The following is a 24,326-nucleotide window of genomic DNA, read 5'->3' as shown; positions in this document are numbered from 1 at the left end:
GTCTCACCTACTTTAACTCTAATGTCATTCAATACGCCTTAAACATCTTGATTATATCTTTAATGTGCCATTTACTCTGCAATAACCCACTGTACAAAAGCCTGCTGCTTCACAGACAGAAGACAAGTACTAAATAAATCAGCTTGCAATGATTAGTTCTCCTAGTTCATACTCACAGAGAGCTCTTAAAATTTCATTTTATTTCATCTTTTCCAATTCAGCGACAATTTCCTCCCTCCTCATTTTGCCACGGCCTACCGTCCATCCAGCCCATTTCTTACTACAGCTTGCTGAGCAGGGTTTACCAGTAGGCTGCCTGCTGTTGTTCAAGGAAAAGGAAGAGCTATTCAGTGTTTTGGGATGGATCATCAATAGAGAAAGGCTCTTACAGAGCCAGAGGAAGGCATGCCAAGGCCCATGTATGAACATGTTTATACCATTTCCACACCCTGCATGGTTCTGTTCTCTGCAAATTGCGGCTTTCAACTGGTTAGTTTTGATTCAGCCTTCTGCCGGGAATTTACATTTCCACCCTATATACACTGAAGCAGAAACTACGTATTTACAAAATCCCTAAAATTTTAGGAATTGTAAGAATCACCTGATAATCTTGTTAAAATATAGACACCCAATTCAGTATATCTGGGGTGTGGAAATTCTCACGTGTCAAACCAGAATGAATAAATTCAAAGTCCTAAACAAACTCTAAAATCTTGAGCCAAGTTCCCAAGGACAATGCGTGGATTTAGCCGCATCATTTTATAATAAAAAATTTTCATGTGTTTTGTTGCTGTTGTTGTTGAAGCGATATGAGGTGGAGGAATTAAACCCCATTTTTCTGAGCTTAAATTAGGTGCCAGGAAAAATGCAATACAGGTGATTTCATCGAACTTTCATAAGAGGTATCACTGTACGCATTACACAGATGGCCATATACAGATAACTGAACCTCAAAGAAGCTAAACAACTTCCCAAAGTTATAGAATTAATCATGTGCTGTTTGGAGGAGAGAAACCGCTGATGAAGTGTGAGTCTTCCTTGGGACAAGAACACTGTCTTTCCTGGTTTGCAGCCAAATTGATACTATGCTATCAAGGAGCTCTGGTAGCGTAGTGGTTACGAATCATCGGGCTGCGAACCGCAAGGTCAGCAGTTCGAAACTACCAGCTGTTCCGCGGGAGAAAAGATGAGGCGTTCTGCTCCCGTAAAGATTTACAGCCTCGGAAACCCTGTACAGGGTCGCTATGTGACTATGAAACGGAACCGACTCCACGGCACTTAACAACAACAAGAGTCATGCTACATTCCTTACAGGAGCTTACAGACATGGAAATCAATTGGATTACAGGTGGTAGTTATTTTCTACCCCTTTACTTGGGAGGCAACAGGGACAAACATTGGTATGAAGATTCTTGAGCCCTGTTCTTTAATTCTAAACAGGCCCACTCTTCTTTGGGAATACCTCCCCCCACCATTCCATTGCATCAGACATTTCAAAATGCACCATGCCCCGCACACACATACGCACACAAAAAATACCTGCTGTCATTGAGTTAATTCTGACTCATAGAAACCCTACTGGACAGAGTAGAGCTGTTTCATAGGGTTTCCCCAGCTGTAATCATTACTAAAGCAAAGAGCCACATCTTTCACGCATGCGCGCTAAACCATTGCGCCACCGGAATGGGAGGGAGAAATAGAGACGCAAAAGGGAAAAGAGGAAGGAAAAGTGACAGAAAGCACAGGTCCATGAACATCTCCACACTAACATGATGTAGAAAAAGACTAGGAACACATATCCAATACCAAATACTTATAAATCAAAGATTAGTGCAGTCTAAGGGCAATTGTAAACAAAAATTACTTTGTCTTTTCTATTTTGAGAAGTAAAAAATAATTGCTGCTAGGGTTCTTAGTTCATACAAGTACAGGTTTATGCCAAATAAAACATGTTTAAACATGCCTCTGTGATCAGTGGATCACTGCAGGCAAGTTCTCTCAGTAAATCTAACAAGACTTGACCTAATCTTGTTAGGGTGCCTTCAAAAAAAGGTCCAGCCAAAACTGTGGCTTCTGGGATGATCTGATGGGTGGGCTAACTTCAAGGCAGAGAGGACAGCTCAGAGGCTATGGTGGCTGCTTTTTGGAAACCCAAAGAAACAGTTTGATAGGTTTTCTCAAAGGTCACAGGATGATTACGGGGGCTTGTTATGGTGAAGTCTGAAAAAATTCAAAACTGTACTAGTAAGAAAAAGGTCAGGAAAGTTTCATTGAGTCCATCACTACAACTTAGCTGCTTACTCTTGGAGAGTAGCAAGGACTGTCCTATGCGAATTTCACTGGGAAGACTTAGCCCATCCACACTACAGCCCTAATCTTGCCCTTCAGACATTCTTTTATACCCAAAACTCAAAGGACATTTAAAAAGAACACCATTTGTGTTCCCTGAGATGCCAAAACTGCTGTTCTGTCATGGTGCAAATCAAAGAGCACAAAATTCTTCAGAAGTGTATAGACCTAGATGGAGGATATATCAAGAAACAACTGTTTCATAATTTGATATTTTGTTTAATAAAGGTTTCTATGATTTTTGTAACAATATTTTTTGACTTACCCTCATTCAAGCGTTCTCCAGATTACAAATAAGCTAAATTCCTAAATCTGTCTTTAAGTTAAATTTGTACATAAAGTGAGCAGGTACAGTTCATATCTAACTTCAGTTAGTCAAATGTTTGTCTTAGTATACAGTATACAGTGTACTTTCTATGCATGAAAAAATATAAAAGAAATACTTCCAGAAGTACTAAAACATCTTTAACACAATGGTGGTGGTGGTTGTGTGCCATGGAGTCAGTTCCAACTTATCGTGACCCTGTGTAGGGTTTCTGAGGCTTTAAATCTTTACAGGAGCAAAAAGTTTCATCTTTCTCCCATGGAGCGGCTGCTAGATTCAAACTGCTGACTTTGTGGTTAGAAGCCCACACAATAACAAGTAATTAAAATAATACATTGATGTGCATCAAAAAGTAGCATCCATTTATACACATCATGCATTTGTACACATTAGCAACCATTCAACAGGTTAGGAACCACTGTGTTGTTGTTAGGTGTTAACTCATAGAAACCTTATGAACAACAAATTGAAACACTGCCTGGTCCCGCACAATCCTCATAATTGTTATGTTTGCGTCCATTGCTACGGACTCTGTGTCAGTCCATCTTGTTTGGGGTCTTCCACTATTTCGCTGACTCTCCACTTTACCAAGCATGATGTCCTTCTCTAAGGACTGATTCCTCCTGATAACATATCCAAAGTACAAGAGACGAAAGCTACCCATTCTCGATTCTAAGGAGCTTCCTGTTGCTGTTGTTAAGTGCCATCAAGTCAATTCTGACTATAGCAACCTTGTATAGGGTTTCTGAAGAGCAGCTAGTAAACTTGAACCACCGACCTTGCAGTTCAAACAGCTTTGCAGTCTGATGCATTAACCCACAGCGCCACACCAGGACTCCCAAGGAGCTTCCTAGAACTACCCAAAAACTTTTAACTACATGAATGATCTGGCACAATAAGTGAGTATCATCTTCTTCAAAATGCATCTCAAGGTAAGGTAATATATACTTTACACAAAGGTTGTTATCATTAGGTGCTGTGGAGTCAATCCCAATTCATAGCAACCCACGTACAACAGAATGAAACATTGCCCAGTACTGCATCACCCTCCCAATCTTTGCTATGTAGTACCACTGTGTCAGTCTACCTCATTGAAGGTCTTCTTCTTTTTATTTTTTTTCTGGCAATTTTTTTTTTTTTTTACGTTTTGAAACATTTCTTTTTTTAAAATTAAAAAGAGTATTGTTCACTTGTATAAAATATGCCTAGCACAATAAATTTGAAACAAGTATGTGCTTTTCTTTCTTTTCTTTTTTTAAGTTTTTATTGTGAATTGAGTGATAGTTTACATGGGAGAACATTGGTTTTATACCACTGTTTCATTGCAATGATTACAATATCCTCCATGCATCAATATTCAACAGTATTTGTTTCTATTCCTTCTGTTTGTTTGTTTGTGGGGATGTACACAAAAACACTCAGGAATATTTAATAACCCAAGGGCACATTCTAGAAGACTGCCTCCTGGCTGCCAGCACTCAGTCTTTCTCCTTCCATGAGTCTAGAGTCCTAAGCTTCTCTCTCTCTCCATGTCCTTATCTCTGTATCCATCTCTGGTGTCACTGCTTCTCTGGACAGGGTCCTGCATTATGCTTGTGCTCTTCTTCTTTGATGGTCCTAGGGTCCTCTGTTTCTGGACTGTAAGTTTATCTACTCCTCTGTTTTTGTTATAAAACTTCTACCTTTACAGTTGTGACAGTTACAATTAAGCATAATAATAATTACTCAATATTGAATCATTAGAATCTTATCCCCATCTGTTTTCACTGGGGACTCTACCTTTCCCCACACACTTTTAAACTAAACTCCCTCTTAAAAACTTGTAAGTCGGTCACTTTGTGCCCTTATTGCCTCCTCATTTTAGGTAGCCAAAGTCCAAGTTACCCATCCCTATCTACCCTCTATACAGAGGGGATAGCATTGATATTTGATATGAAAACTCCTTTTCTCTCTGTTGGTATTTTGAGCACTGCATTTATAAGTATATGTCAAGTTCATCAAATTGTAGCAATTTACACTTGTTTCCTTTATCAAATTTTTTTTATCTTCTTCTAGTTGAGTTCTTATCATCAAGCCATCGAGGCTAGGTCAAATGGGTGCTATCTGCAAGTTTGGGTGTTCTTGAATATCTCCCCTCACTTTATATCAGTTGGATGCTTCACTTTCAGCTCTATTCATCCGTGGCTGTGTTTTTGTCCATGAGCTCAGGAATCCCCAGGTCTCACCCCACTTTGGACCAACCAGTCCTTCCTCTTCTCTCTCTCATCTCCAGGTCAACAGGAGTCTATGGAACGTGGTTTAACTCAGCCCATTTCTTCATTGCTGTCTTTCCCCCTCTTCCACTCACCAAAGTCTTCCTCCTTTTTGACGAATCTCTACTTAACCAAGCATGATGTCCTTCTCCAGGGACTGGTTCCTCCTAATAGCGTGTCCAAAGTATATGAGATAGTCTTGCCATCCTCACTTCTAAGGAACATTCTGACTCAGACTCCCTTTCATTTTCTCTGAAAAAGATTAAAGCAAATAACCCTTCAGCTTCCCTTAGCCTTTCCTATTTCATTATTTCAACCCACTCCAACTTCCAAAGTATCCCCTGAAACCAACAATAAGCTGTAAAAAAAATTGCCCAAGTATTTGAAAAAAGAAAAGTGCAGAAATTCAGTCAAATGCATAAAACTGTGTGTATATGTATTTTGTTAATCTAGTAACTACCTACACAAGAGAGAAAGGCAAGAAATATGATTTGCAAAACATACTTGCCAACTTTAATGAAATTCCACTACAAAACTCAGCTGCATGTTTCTGGGATGCTGTGATGAAGTGCTAGAGGGACAGATCACATAATCAAACCAGCATTAAACCAACCCTGTGCCTAGACGAATGTCTTGTATCTAACAAATGCCCACTACTCACTCATCAAATTGAAATGCCCACCATTTAGGTTGGTTTTCTGCTAAATCCACATTTTCAACTATTTGTTTAGTATGCAGAAATCATTGAACAATATCTTTGATATCCCATGCAAGCAAAGTTTTGCTAAAGGTAATACAGCCAGTTTCAGAAAAGGCCATGGAATGAGGAATATCATTGCTGATGTCCGATGGATCTTGGCTGAAAGCAGAGAATATAGAAAGATGTTTCCCTGTGCTTTATTGACTATGCAAAGCCTTCGATTGTGTGGATCATGACAAGCTATGGAAACATTGTGAAATATGAGTATTCCAGAACACTTAATTGTGCTCATGAGGAATCTGTACATGGACCAAGAAGCAATTGTTTGAACAGAACATGGAACACTTAATGGTTTAAAATTAAGAAAGGTGTGTGACGAGGTTGTATTCTTTTGCCATACTTATTCAACCTGCATGCTGAGAAAATAATCCAAGAAGCTGGGTTATATGAAGAAAAACGTGACATCAGGATTGGAGGAAGACTCATTCATTAACAACCTTCGATAATGCAGATGATACAACCTTGCTTGCTGAATGAAAGTGAAGAAGACTTAAAATATTTACTGATGAAGATCAAAGATGACAGCCTTTGGTATGGATTACATCTCAATGTAAAGAAAACAAAAATCTTCACCACTGGACCAATAAACAGTAGTCTTATCAACAGAGAAAAGATTGAAGTTGTCAAGGACTTCATTCTTCTTGGATCAACTATCAACATTCATGGAAGCAACAGTTAAGAAATCAAACAACATATTGAATTAGGTAAATCTGCTGCACAAGACCTTTATAAAGTATTGAAGAGCAAAGATGTCAGCTTAAGGACTAAGGTGCGCCTGACCCAAGCCAGGATATTTTTCAATAACCTCATAAGCACGCAAAAGCTGGACAATGAATACGGAAGACTGTAGAAGAATTGATGCTTTTGAATTATGGTGTTGGAGGAGAATATTGAAAGTGATATGGGCTGCCAGGAGAACCCACAGACCTGTGTTGGAAGAAGTGCAGCCAGAGTGTTCCTTGGAGGCCAGGATGGCCAAACTTCATCTCTCATATTTTGGACAAATTGTCAGGAAGGGCCAGTCGCTGGAGAAGGATATCGTGATTGGTAAGGTGGAGGTTCAGAGAAAAAGAGGAAGCCCCTCAGTGAGATGGATTGGCCAAGTGGCAGCATCAATGGGCTCAAGCATGGCAACAGTTGTGAGGTTGGCCCAGGATCGGGCAGTGTTTCATTTTGTTGTGTTGTGCATAGGGTCTCTATGAGTCGGTACTGGACTTGATGGCACCTAATAAGAACAGCATTCACCAGGTGCTTTGCTAGACAATTCATATGCAATACCTTTGATGATTTACTTCAAAGAAAATGTGCACTGCAATTACTAAACTTCCACCCCATTTATAGATGAGGAAACAGATGCTTAAAGAGTCAGGTAACATGCCCCAAACCAAGCATTTAGTAAATATTTTGTGGTGGTTGTTAAGTGCTCTGGAATCAATTCCGACTTCTAGAGACTCTGTTTAGCGTTTTCAAGAGCAATTGGTGGGTTTTAAGTGCCGACCTTGTGGTTACTAGTCCAGTACTTATCCTACAGCCACACCAGGGTTCTAAGACTTCCATTACAACTGAGATGGAATATTGGAAACCATGAGAAAAGTCTTATTATTATGAAGCAAGATGTTCATTGTGGTGCTGTCAGATTGGCATACGCATGCCCAGACACAAGGACACAGCAAACACTTAAATGGGGAGGTCATTAAGTACACTATGGTACACCTGTGTAACGGATGCTTTTGCTGCCTTTATAAAACAAATAAGATCCTAAAAAGTCACTTATTATCATTGGAATATAAAATTATTAATTCTATTTTCACATGTACATACAAGCACACACAACATCGAGAAAACATGAATCTGCTCCAGATTAATGATCTGTTGAAATTGAATGAACTCTCTCAGGGGTGTCCTTCAGTGTGTAATTGAGTCAGAAGTTGACTCCAGATAGTCCTTACTTCTAGTCCCTTAAGCATCATACCACCCTGCCTACATTTGAGCCATAATGAGAAAAAACAGATAGGAGGATCATATGTCTGTGCAAGTTGATTTAAGTACAGCTAGAATGTTCTTTAGAAGCCCGGATGGCGAGATTTCATTTAGCTACTAACCACAATGCTGGAGGTTTGAGTCTACCTAGAGGCTCCTCAGAAAAAAAAAGGCCTGGCGATTTATTTCTGAAAAACTCAGCCATTAAGACCCTGTAGAGTGTAGCTCTACTTTGGCACACATGAGGTCTTCACTAGTTGGGAGCAACTCAAAACAGCAACTGGTATTGGGATGCATGGAAAGGTCAAGTATGCATCCCAATACCAGTTGGTCTGAGATTCATTGCCCCAAGAACTCATAGCCACCAAGGCTGTTGGCTGCCATCCCCTCTGAAAGTTTTGATTTACAAGTTCTTTCAGTAGACCATGCTGCCAGTTCAGATCTTACCTTGATCAGTGCTGTGACCAGGAACTCTCAGAGCAATGTTAACTGATCACAAGATAACACCGTTGCCAAGTTCGAAATATTATCAAAGAGCAGCTGACAGTCATCCTTCAAGCTACAAATGTGGTCATTGGAATGTATGAGTGATAGGCAGTGTCAGAATGCATTAGACCCCTGAGGCCCACTTACTGTTGCTTTCAACATCTCCTAACACAGCATCTTAAATCATACTTCCCATTCAGATGATGTATCCTTTTAGGGTGGGGGCACAGTGTGGAGAGCTGACATTTATCATGCCATCAACTTTCAGCAGACTTATGAGTCTCATGTAGTTTTTTATCTGTACTTGTGACATAAAAGTGAAGATATAGAGTTCATGTTTATTTATGAGTGGTTTCCTAGTGTTTCATTTACTTAAAAAGGTCACTAGCCTGAAGATGGAAGACCTGTATTGAAATACTACTAAATAGTTTTTGACAGCCATGTCCTTAAATTCTCAGGACATCAGTTTTTCTCTTCTGTAGAGTGGGCAAGTGGAACTAGAGCTTTGGATTTATGCTCAGGTCCACTCTGAGTGCTAGCCCTGGCCAATTCCAAGGCACGAGATCCACTCATTCTGGAACTGCCCAGTCCCTCACTCCTGGTAAGTGTTGGGTCACCTAGGTTGTTGTTATTAGATGCCATAGAATTAGTTCCAACTAATACCGACCCCAAACATAACAGACTGAAGCATTGCCCAGTCCTGTGCCATCCTCACAATTATTATTACACTTGAGTCCATTGCTGCTGTCACTGTACCAGTATATCTTGTTGGGGGTCTTCTTTTTTTATTGTTGACCCTCCATTTTACCAAGGATGATTTCCTTCTCCAAGAACTGATACCTCCTGATAACATGTTGAAAATGTGAGAGAAAAAGTCTTGCCATTCTTGCTTCTAAGAAGCATTCTGACTATACTTCTTCCAACATGTTGTTGTTGTTGTTATGTGCCATCAAGTCGGTTCCGACCCATAGCGACCCTGTATAGGGTTTCCAAGGGTGTAAATCTTTAAGGGAGTAGAAAGCCTCATCTTTCTCCCGCGGAGCAGCTAGTAGTTTCGAACCGCTGATCTTAAGGTTCGCAGCCCGATTCGTAACCACTACGCTACCAGAGCTTCCAACATAGATTTGTTTATTCTTCTGGCAATAGATGGTACTTTTAATGTTCTTCTCCAACACCACAACTCAAATGCATTAATTCTATAGTCCTCCTTGTTCGTTATCCAACTTTCACATGCATACACTATTGAAAATATCATGATTTGGGTCAGGCACACTTCAGTTCTCAAACTGACATCTGTGCTCTTCAACATTTTAAAGAGGTCTTGTGTGGCAGATGTGCCTAATGGTATATTTTGTCTGATTTCTTGACTGCTGCTTCCATGAGTGTTGGTAGTGGATCCAAGCAAAATGAAGTCTTTGACCACTTCCGAAATTTTCCCCATTGATATGGATATTAATTGTCCAGTTGTGAGAATTGTTTTTTTTTTTTCTTTACATTGACTTGCATCAGAAAGTATTCCAAATCTTTGCTTTCAGCAAGCAAGATTGTATCATCTGCATATCACAGGTTGCTAATAAGCCTTCCTCCAATCTTGATGCCACATTTGTCTTCATATAATCCAGCTTCTCAGACTATTTGCTCAGCCTACAGATTGAATTAGTATGGTTATGGTAAAGGAATACAAGCCTGATGCACACCTTTCCTGGTTTTAAGCCATCCAATAGCCCCTTGTTCTGTTTAACGACTACCTTTTGGCAAGCTAAAGCCATGCTTCTTCTTGTGCATTGCCGTTGAGTCAGCTTTGACTCAGCAATTTGTGTAAGAGAAGGAGACATTGCCCAGTCCTCATCTTCATGACCATTGCTGTTTGAGCCTATTGTGTTGTCTGTGGTGTCAATCTATCTCACTGAGGGTTTCCCTTGACTCCACTGACTTACTTTACCAGACATGATGTCTTCTTCCAGCAACTGGTCTTTTCTAATGTTGTGTCCAAAGCAAGTGATGCAGTCTCATCTGTGTTTAAGGTCCCAGAAAAGCAGATATATCAAAAAATAAATGATATAATAGAAATTGCTGTATCAACAAAAACATTGATGTGGAAACATCTGAATTTTATTATAATCCCTAATGCTAAATTTATGAATTTACTTACTGGTGTCAGGGTAGACACCTTTTTTTTTTTTTTTCTATCTTTGTAAACTTCAAATTTAACTGTCTGAAAACTTTTTAATTATAGAGCTTCTGATCTTCTCCTTCATTCCTTCTTTCTTCTCTGCATTCATCTGAAAACCCAAAAACCACACTCAACTACCATTGAGTCCATTCCAAGTCATAGTGACCCTAAAAGCCTCTGTGCCTTAGTTTTTCATGTTTAAAAGGGGAAATATAGCTAGTCCTGGTATGGCACTGTAGGATAAGCACCAGTTGGTGGTTCAAACCCACCAGCCACTCCTCGGAGACCCTATACAGAGTCACTATGACTTGGAAATGACTGGACAGCACTCAACAACAACAATCTCACAAGGACACAGACTTAAACCAAAACAGACCATTTACCATGAGAACAAAGAAATAGGTGCATGAAATTCTTTGTAGCATTGTTTGTCATTGTAAAACAGAGGACTTCATCTTAAGTGACCATCAACAGAGCTCATTAAATAAATCATGGGTACACCCATTCTGAAAACCACTAAGCAGCCCTTTAAATGAAATGCAGTCCATCTGTATGTGCTAAACCGAAACTGTCTCCAGAATACATTTCTAAATGAAAACAGCAAGTTGCTAGAGTAAGTTCTCATTTGTGAGTGCATGTGTGTTTTCTAAAGGTTTCTATAGTCACATATGCTGATTTACACCTGGAATATTTCCAGAAGGATAAACAAGAACTGTGGGCAGCAGTTGTCTCTAAGATAGACAGTCTGAGTGACGGGAATGACATTTTATTTTCATTCTATGCACTCTTATGCTGTTTAATTTTTTTTTTTTTTCATTCAGGTATAGTACTTCTATTTAAATAAATAAAAGGGCCACTTTGATGGACCATATTATTATCAATATTAATAATAAAAGAGAATTAAATATACTCTGTCAGTACCAGTTAGAAAGCATTTGTTCATGTAAAGGAATAACGGAACATTGGCTTGTTGTGATATGCCATGCTGTATGCACTGCTAATGCAGAGATGGCTAAGCCCTGGCCCCTTCCTGACAGTGAAGGGGCCAGGCACAGTGGTTACCATCTCTAACTCTGGAGTGACGTGGATGGGATTCAAACAGCAGCTCCACCACTTCCTTTAGGGGAGACTGGAGTTAAGTCAAGTCACCGCCCTGAACCGTAGTTTCTTTATCTTTAATGAGGCTATTTAAAGAGCCTATCTACCTGTTCCTCTAGTGAGCTGCGATGAGACATAAAGGAGCTAAAGACGGCAACATGCTCAGTGCAGACTCTTAGTAAGTGGCGATAAGCATGAACTGGTCCTGTTAGAACAAGAATAGCTCGCTAGCTGAAGGCCAACTACAGCACTTTCAAAATCAGGATACTATTAGTTTTGCATGTCGCATTATCCTCCGGTATCCAAGCATGCAATCTGAACTCAGGAACAAAATAGACTTAGAGAAAAACAGATGCCCTTAACTCTGACTTAAGAGGGGTATCTTTATTCTTAAGAAGACTAGAAGAAGGATCTGAGTTCAGCCTTGGAAAATAAGTAGTACTTAATCGACAAAGGTAGCAGTAGGAATTAAGAGAATGATGCAACAAATAGGTCTGAGGAATGGCCTATTAGCTAGTCCTGGTACGGCGCTGTACCCATGGGTGTACCCATGATGATGCCTATCATGAGTACCTCCCTTATGGGACATAAGTTTTCAAATGCCATTATAAGCAACATTCAGAACAAAGTAGATGCTTAAGATTAAGGAGCAGTGGAGTTTCTTGTCCTAAACATAAGATTCTGAAACTTGTTCTAGAACATAAGGAAGCAAAAACAACTGGAAGAAATGATGAAGTAAAAGTTAAACAGAAAATTTCGAAGGGCAACTTGAAAAGATAAAGTCAAGTATTCTAATGAAATGTGCAAAGGCCTGGAGTTAAAAAACCAAAAGGGAAAAACACATTCCCATTTCTCAAACGGATAGAGCTGAAGAAAAGGTGGAATGAGGGATATCATTGCTGATGTCAGATGAGTCTTGACTGAAAGCAGAGAATACCAGAAAGATGTTTACTTGGGCTCTATTGACTATGCAAAAGCATCAAACTGCATGGGTCATAACAATTTATGGATAACATTGCAAAGAATGGGTATTCCAGAACACTTAATTGTGCTCATGAAGAACCTGTACATAGACTGAGAGGCAATTATTTGAACAGAAGAAGAGAATACTGAATTGTTAAAATCAGGAAAAGTGTATGCCATGGTTGTATTCATTCACCATACTTATTCAGTCTGTACACTAATCTGAGAAACTGGATTATCTGAAGAAGAATGTGGCATCAGGATTGGAGAAAGACTCATTAACAACCTGCAGATAACACAACCTTGCTTGCTGGAAATGAGTAGGACTTGAAATACTTACTGTTGATGATCAAAGCCTTCAGTATGAATTTCACTTCAATGTAAAAAAAGTAAAAATCCTCACAAGGAGCAATAAATAACATGATAAATAATAAAATGATAAATGGAGAGAAGATTGAAATTGTCTAAGACTTTGTTTTGCTTGGATCCATGGTGAACATTTATGTAAGTAGCACTCAAGAAATCAAATGACTTGTATTAGGTAAATCTGCTGCACAAAACCTCTTTAAAGTGTTAAAAAGCAAAGATATCAGTTTAAGGACTGAGGTACTTCTTACCTAAAACCATGGTATTTTCAATTGCCTTATATGCTTATGAAAGTTGGACAATGAATGTGATAGTTAAGGTCTTGTGACCACTTGAATGGGACAAGAGTCTCAGTGATTTAGTAGTTAAGATGTAAATATTCCCCCTATTGTTATGAGGTGCCTTTGAGTTCTGACTCTTAGCAATCAGAAGGAAACACTGTTGGGTCCTGCACTGCACCATCCTCACAATTGTGTCATGTGTGAGCCCATTGTTGCTGACTTCCTCTTTTTCACTGACACTCCTCTTTACCAAGCATGCTGTCCTTCTGCAAGGACTAATCCCTCCTGACAATGTGTCCAGAGAACAAGAGATGAAGGCTTACCATCCTCATTTCTAAGGAGCCGTCTGGCTAGACTTGTTCTTCTGACATTCCATGGTACTTTCAATATTCCACCAACACCATAATTCAAATGCATGGGTTCTTCTACCATCTTCCTTATTCATTGCCTAACTTACTCAATTCCTCAGTGTGCGTTCTAATATAATGTTATCACCTCCTGCATGATGTGTCTGAGGTGATCAATGTAATTATCTGATGTAATTATCCTACGTGTTGTAAATCTTCACTTCGATGATGTTAGTGAGGTCATATGCAATCTACAGGATTAGGCTGTATCTTTAGTCAATCTCGTTTTAGATATAAAAGAAGAGAGAAATGAACAGGGAAAGAATGACCTATTACCAAGAAAGAAGTGTCAGGAGTGGAGTGTGTCTTTTGAACTTGGAGTCCCTGCACTGTGAAGCTCCCTGATCCAGGGAAAGATTGATTCCAAGATACATGGAGAGCGTCAAGAAATACTGGGCCTACAGAGGCTGAAAGAGTCCTGGTGTGGCGCTGTGGGCTAATGCGTCAGACTGCAAAGTCATTTGAACTGCATGGTCAGTGGTTCAAACTCACCAGCTGCTCCTTGAAAACCCTACACAGGGTCGCTATAGGTTGGGATTGACTCAATGGCACTTAACAACAACAACAAATGCTGAAATGAGACAAGGACATTGTCCCAGAGCCAACACTCTGAATTTGGACTTCTAGCCTCCTAAATTGTGAGAGAATAAATTTCTGTTGGTTAAAGCCATCCACTGTGCTTATTTCTATTATAGCAACACTAGATGAATATGACAATGAATAAGGAATACCATTAAAGAATCAGTGCATTTGAACTATGGTGTTGGCAAAGAATATTGAAAGTATGATAGACTGCCAGAGAAATACACAAATCTGATTTGGGAGAAGTACAACTAGAATGCTCTTTGGAAGCCAGGATGGCGAGATTTCATTTCTTGTATTTTGGACATGCTGTCAGGAGGGATTAGTCTCTGAAGAAGAACATCATTCTTGGTAAAGCGGAGGGTGAGCAAAAAAAAAGGAAGGCCCACAGTGAAATGGATTGGCACTGTGGCAGCAATAACAGGCTTAAATATAATGACACTTGTGAATATAGCACAGGATCTGGCAGTGGGTCATTCTGTTGTGCACAGGGTCTTCATCGTGGGAATAGACTCCACAGCACCTAACAGCATCCAGGAAATGATGAGGGCAATGGTAGTAAGAAAAGAAACAAGAAGACGGAATCTAAGGAAAACCAGGCTGTGGACTGCTTAGCATTTGGTGACTTCTTGGATATTTAGCTGGGAAGGTGAAGAAGAAGTTGAAGACAAACTCCAGACTTCTTGTTAACACAATGGATCTGATCTTTCCTTAACAGTTGGAAGAGGAGATAGAAGTACATGACAGTACATATAATGTTAATACAAGGGGGCTTCAAAAAGTTTGTGGAAGGATCTCATTATCTTTTAAGTTTCATTTTTCCACAGGCATTTTAAAGTCTCCTCATATGCGGGTATATCTAAAGTTAATATTCGTAATGTTGTTGTTGTTAAGTGCTATCAAGTCGGTTCCACTCAGTGTGGCCCTGTATAGGGTTTCCAAGGAGCAGCTGGTGGGCTTGAACCACTAACCATGTGGTTACCAGTCCAGTGCTTATCTTACAGCACCACACAAGGACTCTATACATGATATGTTGTTGTTGTTAAATACCATCAAGTTGGTTCTGACTCATAGCGACCCTTTATATAGGGTTTCCGAGAAGCAGCTGGTAAGCTTGAGCTGGTAACCTTGCAGTTCAAACGGACTTTGGAGTCCAGCACATTACCCACCGTGCCATAAATATACATGAGCATATTTCACCCCTTTAACTTCCAAACTCAGAAGATCTGAGTAAGCGTCTCTTTAATTCATTCAATAAATATTTATTGATATTTATTGTACTAGAAGCTCCTGAGTGGCACAAAAGGTTAAGCTTTCAGCTTCTAACCAAAAAGTTGGCAGTTCAAATTTACCCAGAAGAATCTGGAGGGTAGGGGGCAGTTGGAAATCCTGGTGATCTACTTCTGAATGATCACAGCCTTTGAAAACCCTATGGAGCAGAGATCTACTCTGAAATACATGGGTTTTCATCAGTCAAAATCAATTCAATGACAACTGATTATTTTGGTGTTGTGTATCCAGTACTGGGCCATGAGTCGAAAATTTAACAGTGATGCAAACACAGTCCTTGGCCTCACAGACCTTAAAATCTGCTGGGAGTCCAGGCTGATTAAACAGCAATCACAATCATGCCAGGATAGGAAAATGCATGAGATACTAGGAAATCTAATCCAAAATTGAGCATCACAGGAGATTATTGAAGAGACTTCAAAGCTGAGAACAACAAAAGAGTGGGATTTAAGCAAAGAGCCAGGAAAGGAGGGAGCAAGCAAGGGAAACAGCAAACACAAAGGCTTCAAGAGAGAGCACACAAGAGCTAGAGGATCTGGCTATATGGAGAGGCAGGGAGAAGTGCAGTGGAGCCAGATGGTGCTGTGAGGTATGTGCCCTTCATCTGCAGCTGTTACACTCCAGGCCTGTCTTGGTGGCAGCATGAGGTAGCAGGGCCCTTGACCCTACAACTCCTGGCAAAGCATCCTTAGCATCCTTACAAGCAGCCTCTCCCCAAAGCCCCTGCAGATAGAAGGCAGAGTCAGACCAATGAGGCAGAGTCATGCTTTGATCTGTATCAGATTTCTAAATGGGGAATTTCTCAGCACCACCAGTGTCATGTGCACTGGCTTCTTCCTTTCACCTCCCTTTTAAAATAGAAAATAAAAGTGCAAAGCTCCATGTAAAGGTGGATGTCCTAGTGTGAAGAAGTGGATAATGCAAAACTACAGAACTTTGTAGACTTTCTTTGTCCTCTATTTGTTAATGACAACAGGATCCAAAGCCTTGAATTTCTGTGGGTCCTAATTACCATGACCTCACCCTCAGGACACAGTAAGCACCAATTGGATTTGATGTCAGTTCTGATGCTTAAAAATATTATGTAACTTGTCCACAGTTGCCTAGCAATTTGAGGAGATTTGGGCAGGACAATTTTGTGGGTGTTTTCCACTACATCTCCTTCTCTCTTTTCACTCATTCTTGTTCTGTTTCCTCTTCCCAGTCTCAGCTGAATGTAATAGAGACTTAGAAATGAAAGGGGAAAATGCAAGAGAAGTAATAAGGCCACACTTACTGGGGAATTAATATAGAGGCAGTCCAATTTTGTGTACTGGTATGGTGCCATAGGATAAGCATTCAACCTCAAGGTCAGTTTGATCCACAAGGTCAGAGGTTCAGACTCACCAGCTGCTCCTTGGAAACCCTTTACAGGGCCCCTATGAGTTGGAACCGGATGGCACTTAACAACAACAACAATCTTTGTGTTGATTAGAAAAAGGATTGGTAAGCAGCTGGCGACCCCTTGTATGGAAAATAGCCTGCTTAGCATATGGGGGAAACCCTGGTAGGCTGAGGTGGGCTGAGTTGGAGTTTGAGGAAGAATATACTATGCTCTGGTAGCCTAGTGGCTACGAATTGGGCTGCTAACCTCAAGGTCGGCAGTTCGAAACTACCAGCTGTTCCACGGGAGAAAGATGAGGCGTTCTGCTCCCTTGTAAAGATTTACAGCCTCGGAAATCCTGTACAGGGTTGCTATGAGTCGAAACAACAACAACATACTAAATACATGTTTACAAATGAACAGAATTTACCAAACTCGTGTTTACAAATGAACTGGATTTGAGTTGAGTAGAATATGAAAAGAAGAACATAAAGTGTGGCTAAGTAGAGGGTCAGTGAAAAAGAGGAAGACCCTCAACAAGATGGATTGACACAGTGGTTGCAACAATTATGGGGATGGCACACAATCAGGCAGTGTTCCACTCTGATGTCCATAGGGTCACTATAAGTTGGAATGGACTGGGTAGCACCTGACAACAACAACAATAGAAAACATATATGCTGAATAAAGTGCACAATCAATGGGTTTGTCCCCTGGAATCCATGAACAAGCTTCAAAGAGTCTTAAACACCCTGCTATTTGACATTAAATGCTATATGAGTATAAATTTTTCTAGAGAGAGGTGTTAGAACTCTTATCAAAAGGCTCTATGTCATACAGACAAACACAGAAGCATAAATGTTCATTTAAAAACCTCTAGTATAACCTAGGGAGTCCTGGTGTGGCGCTGTGGGCTAAGGCGTCAGACTGCAAAGTCATTTGAACTGCAAGGTCAGTGGTTCAAGCTCACCAGCTGCTCCTTGGAAACCCTATATAGGGTCGCTATGGGTCGGAATTGACTTGACGGCACTTAACAACAAGTATAACCTATACTAAGGACTTCTGGCAGCGTAGTGGTTATGAATCAGGCTGCGAATCTCACGGTCAGCAGTTCGAAACTACCAGCTGTTCTGTGGGAGAAAGATGAGGCTTTCTGCTCCCATAAAGATTTACATCCTCAGAAACCTTGTACAGGGTTGCTATAAGTCGGAACCAACTGCACAGCACATAACAACAACAACAACTAATATAACCTAAACTTCCATTTTACTAACAAGGAAAACATGACCAGAGATGTTCACTGTCTCGTCTAAGTCACAGAGACAATTAGTGGTCCAGTCATGACAATAGATCTCATAATGCGTAAGACTGTGGCAACCTCAAGTATTACAGAGTGAAACTGCTACACAGGCTTTTCTTGGCTACCATCTTTACAGAATCAGATTGCCAGACATTTGCTCTGTGACACCACTGGGTGGTTTTGAACCACCAACTTTAAAGTTAATAGTCAAGTGCAAACTGTTTGCACCACCTTGGGTATCTCCATGAATTGGAATTGACTCAATAGGACTGGTTTTGGTTGGGATGAGGGGTGGAATTTGTATGCCTAAGGAAGCATTCACACTATCATTTCAATAAGAAATCTTCGTCTAGAGAATTCCACTTGGTCAAAAATATCTGAAAACTGGAAGTGAAGACCTCACCAAAAGAAATTCCCACTAGGAACAATGCTGTTTTTTCAAACATCAGACTTCTAGTCCCACGTAGCCCCCTTGCTCAGCCCCACTCCAGGTGTATGACAGGCTTGCCTTGGAGGTACTGCAGATCCTGGGCCACCCTGGGTAAACTCTGGGGTCCTCTCCTGCTCCCCAGCCTTCCTGGCACCACCACCCACACACACTTGCAGGCAGCTCCACCTAGTGACCAGGCATACATTAGTGAAACCTGTGGGCTGGAAACACACAGCTTACTCTGTCCGCACTTTTAAAAATAATAATAAAAGTCCTGAAGCCCACACAAGCACATTCAGTGCTCACATTCGCACCCCAAGGACATGTGTAGGTGGGACGGCCTTGTACACTCACATTTCTTGAGTACCTAGGATGTTCATTCCATCAGTTTAAATATAATGGGGACAGGGCCAACAGTGCCTCCAATGGTTCGCTTTTAGGATATCCGTTTCTTTAAAAAATAAATAACAGGAAGAACTGCTAGTATGCTGACATGTAGAACTGGCACGTTACAAACATTTTATCATTTAATCTTCACAATAGGGATAAATACTACCATTGACCCTGTTTTACAGATAAGGAATCTGGGGCCACAGAGGTTAAGCAATCTGTTCGTGGTCATAAAACCAGTGGAAGGTAGAACAAGGACTTGAATCCAGGTCTCTCAGACTCCAGGGTCCAAATCTTAGCTTTTCTGCTGTCAGACTAAATTATCTGTTAGGAAAGAGCACTCGTTGGGATTTTTGCGAAGCCATGATGTTCCCTGTTGTTGTTGTGAAGCGCTGTGGAGGCCGTTCCAATTCATAGTGACCTTATATATGGTTTTTGAGGAGTGGCTGATGAGCTTAAACCACTGATGGTGCGGTCCAGTGCATTAACCCGCAGCACCACACCAAGACTCCATGACTTTCCCTGTTGTTGTTGTTGTTAAGTGCCTTCGAGTCGGTTCCAACTCATAGCGACCCTGTACAGGGTTTCCGAGGCCGTAAATCTTTACGGCATCAGAAAGCCTCATCTTTCTCCCGCGGAACAGCTGGTAGTTTCGAACTGCTGGCCTTAAGGTTCGCAGCCCGATTCGTAACAAGTACCCTACCAGAGCTCCTATGACTTTCCCTAGACCCCTTCAAACATGGTCATCATGAAGCAAAAGGAAGTTCTTTATCTCCTTCAAATGAGAATCAGGGCTTCTATTAAAACTAAAAGAATTTTATAGCTCTCTTCCCACTTTCTCATGTTACAGGTGATGACGCAGATGTCCAGGGAAGGCAAACATGTGCAGGACACAGCTAGCAATTGGCCCTTTGACTTCAAGGCCACACTAATGTATCCACTCAAACCCAAAACTCAAACCCACTGCCAGCGCATCAGTCCTGACTCATAGCAACCCTACATTGGGCTTCTGAGACTGTAAAATAAAGCTCCTGTGGAGCAAGGGAGTTTGAACCGCCAACCTTGAAGTTAGACGCACAACACCTAACCCACAGCACCACATAGCGGTGGTCCACTGCTTCTTTTTTTTTTTTTTTTTTTTTTTTGCTGGTCTACAAATACCGCTCTGTATTTACATGAGTTCTCAGGCCACACGCTCCCAATGCGTGGGGCTGTGAGGGGCGGGACCTGGGCGGAAGACCCCCAAGGAGCGGGCCAGCACCCGAGTGTCCTGCGTGGCCTGACAGTGCCATGAAGAAGGCACAAGGTCTTGGGCGCGCCTGTGGCCCAGGAAGGCAGCGAGGGCGGTCAGCTCTGGGGCTGGGGGCTGGGGCCTGGCTCCGTTCTGCTCATAAGAATAGCACAGCGGGACCTCATGGGGGTAGCCCCATGCGCTGTACTCCAGGGGTAGGAATTAGGGTACTGGTGGCAGCCCTGGGCCCCAAGGGCCATCCACCCACGAAGTAGGGATCCTTGGCACCCATGGAGATGCACAAGGGAGGGGGCAGAGGGTGGGTCCACTGCTATATGGAAGCTAATTGTGGGAGTGATAGGAAAAACACAGATCAAGCTTTACATAGTGAATCACATGAGAAAACTATCCCCTTTTCACTTCTCTTTTAGTCCTGATTACTTTAAAAATATTTTCAGTTCAGCGCTAATACAAGAGAGCTGCAAAAAACTCATGGAACTCATGGAAGAATTCCATTATCTTTTACTTCCATTTTTCCGTGAACTTTTTGCAGCCTTCTCATATTAATTTTCTCTTTAACAATTGTCAACCCCCTTTTTATAGAGAAGAGAAGCAACCGTGTCAATATTGGCAAGAATTGAATCGCATTCTGTTTGCTTTGTGTATGTTTGTGTGTACTTTATTTTTTGTTATTGTGTTGTTTTTTAAGTTTCCTTCAAATTATGTCAACTGATAACGTTTTCATTTACATATTAATATAAAGTTTCCATTTAAATATATGTATTTAGATTAAAGGAGTCCTGGGATACTAGACTGCTAACTAAAAAACAGGCAGTTCAAAATTACCAGCCATTCTGGGGAAGAAAGCTGTGACAGACTTATTATTGTTAAGTGACTTCAAGTTGGTTCTAACTCATAGCAACCCTGTATAGGGTTTCCTAGGAGCAGCTGATGAATTTGAACCACGGACCTTGCCTTGAAAACCCTATGGGGCAGTTCTACACTGCCTTGTAAGGTCAAAATCAACTCGACAACAGGCTTCTATTTAATCTAAAGAAAAACTTGAGGCTCTTTAAAGAAAAAAAATCTAAAATGAGTAATTATCACTTGCCATAACACAGCACTCAACCGCAGCAAGGTTGGTTTGAACCAACACCATAGGTAAAGTCACTTGTTTTACGGTTTTACTTTAGTCATTGAGTTAGTTATTTGCTTAAAACATTATTTTGAGGTAGTATTTGTTCTATTACCACTGAAATTATTTTTTTAGGTTACTTTGTATTTTGTTGTTGCTAAGTGCCATCGAGTTAGTTCCGAATCATAGTGACCCTGTATAGGGTTTCTCAGGAGCGACTGGTTAGCTTGAACCGACAATTTAGCAGTTCAAACCGACTTTGTGGTCCAGTGCTTTATCCCACAGCACCACATGATGTCAATAGGTGACTAGAAGTCTACCACACGGGCATACTCTGTGACGTCCTCTCTTCACTCCTCCCTTAACACCCAGGGGACCTCTGGAAGACAAACATTCCACTTCAGGAAGAGGGTCACATGAGGAGATTAGAGTGGGAAGGAGAAACTGCCCATTTCACCATGCAGGGACTGTGAGTGATTCACAACTTTGAAAAGAAACACCGCCGCCTGGTGGACAGTTTGGAAATCTGTGCCAGATTGACACTCATTTCTTTCTACTTTCCTTCTAAATTTCCTGTGTGTGCTATAGTTAGTATGGGTTCTGGTGTGGCGATGAAGGATAAGCACTGGACCGAAAGGTTAGCTTGAACCACAAGATCAGCAGTTAAACCCCACCTGCCTCTCCTCGGAAACCCTATGCAAGGTCGCTGTGAGTCGGAACCAACTCCACAGCAGTTAACAATAGGAAAAGCACGCAACTGCTAACTAAAAATTCAGCAGTTCAAACCCACTAGCCGCTTCTTGGAAATCCTGTGCAGAATTGCAATGAGTCAGAACTGAAATGACGTACTTCAACAGTTCATTGACAGAGAAGTACCAGAGGTTCAAGCTGGTTTCAGATGAGGACAGGGACTAAGGAATATCATTGCTGACATCAGATGGATCTCTGCTGAAAGTAAAGAACACCAGAAAGATATTTGCCTACACAAGGCTTTTATTGACTACACAAGGCTTTTTTTTTTTCCCTTAAATGATTTATTGTGAATTATGTGACACTTTACATGGGAGAACATTAGTTTTACATTCATTCTATCATATATCGTCTCATTGTCATGGTTACAATCCCCTCCATGCAATCCTTCCCCCATACCTCCCAGGTCTTCAGCACACAGTTGCTCTCCCTCTCTGGGTCTAGAGTCTCCAGCTGCTCCATCACTCCACATCATCATCTTTGGCTCCATTTCAGGCATCACTGCTTCTCTGGGTAGGGTCCCGCACTCTGCTCTTCTCCCTTGATGGTCCTAGGGACCTCCGCTCCTAGACTTAAAAGTCAATCACTCCCCTCCTTGCTATAAAACGTCCACCCTTACATTTCCAACCCTCACAGTCAGTCCTGATAACAATTATTCACTATTGTATCTGCATTTTGTTGCATCAGCCCCGCCTAGTCAGATTGAATACCACTCACTGGAGATTCTACCTTCCTCCAGGCCCTCTGAGTCTAGGTTCCCTCTTGAAAGTTTGTAAGCCAGTGACTTCTTGCCTTTGTAGCCTCCCCACCCCCCATTTTGGGTAGCCAATGTCCAAGTTGCCCATCCCTGTCTACTCTGTGTGTGGAGGGGGTAGGAATGATTCTTGCTGTAAGGACTTGTTCCCTCTTTTGAGCTACTGCTTCCATAGGTGTAGGTCAATACACAAGGCTTTTGATTGTGTGGATCATGACAAGCTATGGACAACACTGCAGAGAATAAGAATTCCAGAACACTTAATTATACTCATGAGGAGGAACCTGCACATAGACCAAGAGGCAATTGTTCGAACAGACAAGGGAATGGTTTAAAATCAAGAAAGGTGTGCACCATGGTTGCATTCTTTCACCATACTTGTTTGTCTGTATGCTGAGCAAATAGTTCAAGAAGATGGATTATATGAAGAACATGGCATCAGGACTGGAGGAAGACTCATTATCAACCTGTAATATGCAGATGATAAAACCTTGTTTGCTGAAAGCAAAAAGGACTTAAAATACTTACTGATTAAGATCAAAGATCACAGCCTTCAGTGTGGGTTCCACCTCAATGTAAAGAAAACAAAAATCCTCACCACTAAACCAATAAATAGCATCAAGATAAATGGAGAAAAGATTGGAGTTGTTGCTAAGTGCCATCATTTTCCTCCAATCAACCATCAACACTAATGGAAGCATCAGTCAAGAAATCAAATGACATATCACATTAGGCAAAGCTGCACAAGATCTCCTTAAAGTGTTCAAGAGCAAAGGTATCAGTTTGAGAACTAAGGTGTGTCTGATCCAAGCCATACTATTTTTAATAACCTCATATATATGTGAAAGATGGACAATGAATAAAGAAGAATACAGAAGAATTGATGCATTTGAGTTATGGTGTGGAGGAAAATATTAATTTGGTATTACCATGGGCTACCAAAAGAACAAACAAATCTATGTTGGATGAAATACAGCCAGAATGCTCCTTGGAAACCAGGATGGTCAGACGTTGTCTCTCATATTTGGACATATTACCAGGAACCCTGGAGAAGGACATCATGCTTAGTAAAGTGGAGGGTCAACAAAACAGAAGACTCCCAACAAGATAGATCAGCACAGTGGCAGCGGCAATGGGCTCAAACATAGCATGATTGTGAAATAGGCAGTGTTTCATTCTGTTGTGCATAAGGGTTGTACAATTACTGACTCTATGGCACCTAACAACAGAAACAACATGGTATTTGCAATATTCTTTGGCTACACCATAATTCAAATGCATTGGTTCTTCTACCATCTTCTAAGTGTGTTGCATCCCACCCTTTTTCTTCTTACTGGTTTATCATCTCAGACCACGTCATGGGAAATCATTGCATAACCGGCACATTACATCATTACATAACTGTCAAACTACTGAATTCCATGGCCCAGTCAAGTTGACATTTGGAGTGGGCCGCACAACCCAACCTACAACACACCACAAAGAGCTTTTGTTTATAAGAACTATATCAGTTTTTACATTATTAGAAATTAAACAGACATTTTTATACTATTTACTAATATATTTTAAAAGGAGCTCTGGTAGCATAGTGGTTACGAATCGGGCTGCGAACCTTAAGGTCAGCGGTTCGAAACTACCAGCTGCTCCGCGGGAGAAAGATG

The sequence above is a fragment of the Chrysochloris asiatica genome, unplaced genomic scaffold (genome assembly GCF_000296735.1).
Source record: "Chrysochloris asiatica unplaced genomic scaffold, ChrAsi1.0 scaffold00073, whole genome shotgun sequence".
Classification (NCBI taxonomy): Eukaryota; Metazoa; Chordata; class Mammalia; order Afrosoricida; family Chrysochloridae; genus Chrysochloris; species Chrysochloris asiatica.
Note: the sequence above shows the minus strand (reverse complement) of the source record.